This window comes from Lepidothrix coronata, unplaced genomic scaffold (assembly GCF_001604755.1).
Source record: "Lepidothrix coronata isolate B3197 unplaced genomic scaffold, Lepidothrix_coronata-1.0 Scaffold122, whole genome shotgun sequence".
Lineage (NCBI taxonomy): Eukaryota > Metazoa > Chordata > Aves > Passeriformes > Pipridae > Lepidothrix > Lepidothrix coronata.
Window position 1 is genome coordinate 1,997,034 of NW_016690302.1, and position 4,678 is coordinate 2,001,711.

General features: G+C 50.3%; 1 long non-coding RNA gene across 1 annotated transcript in view; it reads left to right on the plus strand.

The window, feature by feature from the left end:
- Nucleotides 1-300: 300 nt before the first annotated feature.
- The window catches only part of LOC108502673, a 5,478-nt gene continuing 1,100 nt past the window's right edge, over nt 301-4,678 (plus strand). Inside the window, exons 1-3 of the long non-coding RNA XR_001876560.1 lie at nt 301-454; nt 2,262-2,432; nt 3,569-3,612. This is a non-coding gene — a long non-coding RNA (uncharacterized LOC108502673). The remainder of the gene's footprint in view (nt 455-2,261; nt 2,433-3,568; nt 3,613-4,678) is intronic.

Below are 4,678 nucleotides of genomic sequence, written 5' to 3' on the forward strand. Positions count from 1 at the left end.
CTGGAGCGGGATGCGCTCCCGCTGGATCCGCGCCTTTGCAGCCCGGTGGATTCCTCACCCCCCGCAGCAGGAGCGGTTTGTGCTGCCCAGAGACACATCCAGGCAGGAAGGGGGGGTGGGTGGGATGTTAATTCATCCCGCCAGGGGCGCTTTTTGGGATGCCAGACCCGAATTCTGGGCGTGTGGATCCCCACGGAAAGGACCTGCTGGTGGTGGTGAGGAGGGAGGGGGTTCCCTGTGGTGTCTGTGGTGTCACACCCCGGGAGTTCTCTACCAGCATTGACCTTTCCAGGTTACAAACAGCACATTCTGAGTGGATGGATCCCTTTGGCTTTGGATGGATCCCTTTTGCTTTGGATGGATCCCTTTAGCTTTCTTCACCCCACGGGAATCCACTGATTTGAGATGGATCTGATGGTGGACAAAACTTTCCCAGCATCCTCCAGGGACGAGGGTGACCTTAAACTCTTTGTTTCCGTCTTGTTGATGGCATTGAGCTGAAGGAGGAGAGGTTTAGATCAGATTTTAGGAAGAAATCCTTCCCTGGGAGGGTGGGGAGGCCCTGGCACGGGTTGCCCAGAGAAGCTGTGGCTGCCCCATCCCTGGGAGTGTCCAAGGCCAGGTTGGATGGGTGTGGAGCAACCTGGGCTAGTGGAAGGTGTCCCTGCCCATGGCAGGGGGTGGAACAAGATATCTTCAAGGTCCCTTCCAACCCAAACCATTCCATGATTCTATTCCCTTCCAACCCAAACCATTCCATGATTCTATTCCCTAATTCTCCCCCCCCCAAGGATGAACCATCAGTCTTCCTTTTTTTCCCCCCCCCAGATGTAACCCCACAGTCCTTGTGTTTGACCTGAGAAATAAATAAGGAGACTTTTCCATGAAACAAGCAGGACAGGGGACTTGGCAAGCCCTGGAATTTCCAGCTGCAGGAATGACACCATCACACCTGGGCCTGCACTGAGCTCGGGAGAGGGCTGTGGGATTTGTCCCTCTGCAGATAAAGGGAAGGCAGAATCCCTTCTGTGTGTGTGATAAAACACCGAGGAACAGGACAATATTTGCATTCCCAGTGCATTTCCCATCTGTTCCTGCAGCACTCACGCTGCTTTACGTATCAAATGCAAATGTTTGTGGGTTTGGTTTGGGTTTTTTTAACACTGGATTCTTTCAAGCCTAATCCTCTGCTAAACAACAACTCCTTGCTGGGAGTTCAGTGGGAAATGAGGATGTTCCCTTTGGGAACAGCCCCTTGGCTCTGCCCAGCCCAGCCTTGTGCCCTGAGCGAAAAACTACACAAGGAGGAGAAGGAGTTCTTTGAAAATTGAACTCTAATTGCTGCATATTCTGCACAGAAATCCCCTGTCTGGTTAAGCAGGATGAAAGATTAAGTCCTCAGGTCGTGGATCTGAGGTAGCAAAGCCTCAGAGAGCCGGTGCAGAATTCCTTTTTCAAGGATGGCACGGGGATGTTCCGTGTCTCCAGACACCCCCTGTGCCTTGGAGATCCCTCCCACTGCTGCTCCACCTCCATGGGATACATCAGGGAAGGGGTTTGAACTCTCTTCTTTAGCCAAGGACCTTTTTGGGAGAGGGAAATATGTCCCTGAACAAACTCAGCTGCTGTTGCAGCCTTCTCATCCCTCAGGAATTACCCAGGCAACACCCCCCTGGAAGGGGGGGAAGGTCAACACCCGGCTTTAGTTGGTCCTCAAGTAAATATAGTCCTCACTGATCAGAGCATGAAGTGAGAGATGAGCTCCTCCGGGGAGACTCTGATGTATTTTTAATGTACCTGATGCAGTGGTTTAGCAGTGGATGTGACATTAACAGCTACATTTGGGCACCAGTTTGCTTCTCCCAGGTGCAAACTTAAATATTTGGACAACCAGCACAGAATAAATAATTAAGCTCCTCTAATCCTTCTGGCCCCTCTTGCTAATGAGCAATATTATGATATAAAATGTTTTTGTTTTTTTTTTTGAGGAACAAGCTGCTTCTTTCTTTTCCACACCTCGTGCCTCCTGACCTGTGAACAAGCCCAAGTCAGGCTTGACACGGTTTTCACTGGGGAAATAAATCTTGGCTGCTCTGCAGGTGTCAGGAGGGGACAGGTCTCTGTGTTCTGAAAGGGCTTTTGATCCAAACTGACATCGGGGAGACAGAGACGAGGGAAAAAACGCAGGAATATCTCAGTGAACTGTGACAGTGGGGACAAAAATGAAGCAGAAAACAAAGCCTGTGTCTCCTGCTCTGCAGATTTGAGGTGCACAAGGAATTCATCCAGTCTGATCCGCACACAGGGATGCTCCAAGTGTTTCCTTGGGGAATTCCTGTTGCTACGGAGCACTTTAAACGCAGAGCTTCGGATTCCACCCCCAGGAAACAGAAATCCAGCTCGTTTCAGCCTGGCTTTGGGTTTTAAACGAGGTTTGTAACGAGGTGTTTGTTTACAAGGAGCGGTTGAAACTCCTTCTGCCCTCCGGGTGTCACCTTGAGCGGGGCAGCCTCCGGCAAGTGCCACATCCCGGGATTGTAGGGATGGGATTTAAGGGCCGTGAGTGGGTGTTTGGGAAATTGCTGGTCCTTCTGCTCACGTCCTGTGTGTGCAGGGAGGCACGGGACAGGTTCCCAGTCTTGGATAAACACCCCCTGCCTCCCCTCTCCAGATTCCCAGTCCTGGATAAACCCCCCCTGCCTCTCCTGTCCAGATTCCCAGTCCTGGATAGACACCCCCTGCCTCCCCTCTCCTGCCCCCAGGGATGGGCAAGGAATACCCTGGTGGGAAAGGAGGAGCAGGAAGGTTTAGGGATCTCACTTCCCAGCCCCCATGATGGATTGGGGCACCATTAGCATGGAAATCCCTGCTGGCAGAAGCTCCACGAGGTGCCAGTGCCCTCCCCCCCCTCCAGGATCCCCTATGGATCCCCTATGGAATTACAGCAGAGCTTGGCAGAGCCATCATTAGAACATTCCTGCCCCATCACCCTTCCCATCCTCAGGAAAAGGCTGAAAATGACACCAGGATGAAAATTTGGCTTCTGAAGGGTTGAACACACCTTTCCATGAACTGGCAGATGAATTCCTTCATTTTTTTTTTATATTGCATCACATGGATTTGCCATGTTCCTGTTCATGCTTTTCCCCGTTTACTTTTCCTTGTGGAATCTTTATCAACATTCAAAGACTCCTAGAAGATCTCATTTATTTTGTTTATTTTCCTTGTTTATTTGTATTTGCTGTGAACAAAGGAGTGTTTAAATACTGGTGGAGTATTTAATATGGAAACGATGTGTTGCTTATGGACCCAGAAAACATGGAGTGACAGGTTGAAGAGATGTTAAATAAAAGAGAAGGGGGGAAAAGGGAGAAATAATTTGCATCTTTTAATATAAGGCAAGGAGAGGGCTAAAAAAATTCCAGATGAGAAGTGATTAACAAGCTCCTGCAGGTGTTCCCACTGAGTGGGTGTTAATTTGGGAGGACTGGAGCATAAATAGGAATTCCCAGTGCTGGGAAGGATTTTTTTCATCCTTATTTTGTGTCTTTTTCTTTATGAACTGAAGACAGGACGGCGCTAATCAAGCTCTGGGAGATTAACTTGAAGAAAGTGAGTTGTAATTCTAATTTTGATGTCTGTTGACGTGTTCTGTGACAGGCTGGGAGCTGCAGGATGGAAGCTGGAGGTGACTTTGGTTTTCTGGGAGTTATGTCACTGGTGGAAAAGAGCACAGAGTTGTCATGACTGATCCTTCAAAGAGAATTTCCTTTCTGCTCTGTGCGTTGGGAAGCTAAACTCGGCATCCAGGTTATTTTCTATAAGCCTCTCTTGCCACAAAGCTGAACTCATTTCAATCAAACCCTAAGTTTTTAAAGCCGGCAGTGGATTTCTCCCGGCGTTCCAGACAACGGCTGAAAAGCTGAATTCGTGGCGGGCTGGGAATGCAAAAGTGAGGGTTTGTAGGAGCAGTAATGGCTTTTTCTGGAGAAATCCTGTTCAGCTTCGAGCTGGGAGAATAACCGAGAGAAAATTGCTCTGAGCTTTAACGGAGAGAGGCAGAGATAAGGATCTGAGCCGGGCTCTTCTCAAACGCGGGGGTAATGACTGACTTGCAGAAAAGCAATAAAAAAAAAACCCCTCCAGGCTCCTTGTTCTTTCTGCAGCTCCTCGTTCCCTCCGCAGCTCCCCGGGCGCGTGCCTTTGGAATTAGGCTGCGAATTTCCTGGATGTGAGAAAGAGCTTCACAAAAGCACGAGCCCCCCCGGGGGACGGTTTGATGAATGGCTCAAAGCTCGGCGGTCCTGGAAGTGCGAGAGAGACACAGCCACCAAATTCCCCAAATTCGGGGCTGGCCAGGAGCCTCCAGGCAGGAAATCCTGTGGCGTAAATCTGTTTCCTTGTGGCTTCCTGTGCTGGAATTTTTTCTTCAGGAACCATCCAGCCCTTAGTGCTGGGAAGGACTGAGGGAGGTGAGGTGACCCAAGATTGTCCCCCCTGTGCTGGGGCACCTTCAGGGCTCTGTCCAGCTCTGGGTCTCAGTTCAGGAAGGACATGGAAGGGCTGGAGCGTGTCCAGAGGAGCTGGGGAAGGGTTTGGAGTATCCCATGAGGAGCTGGGGGGGCTCAGCCTGGAGAAAATGAGGCTCAGAGGGGACCTTCTGGCTCTCCACAACTCC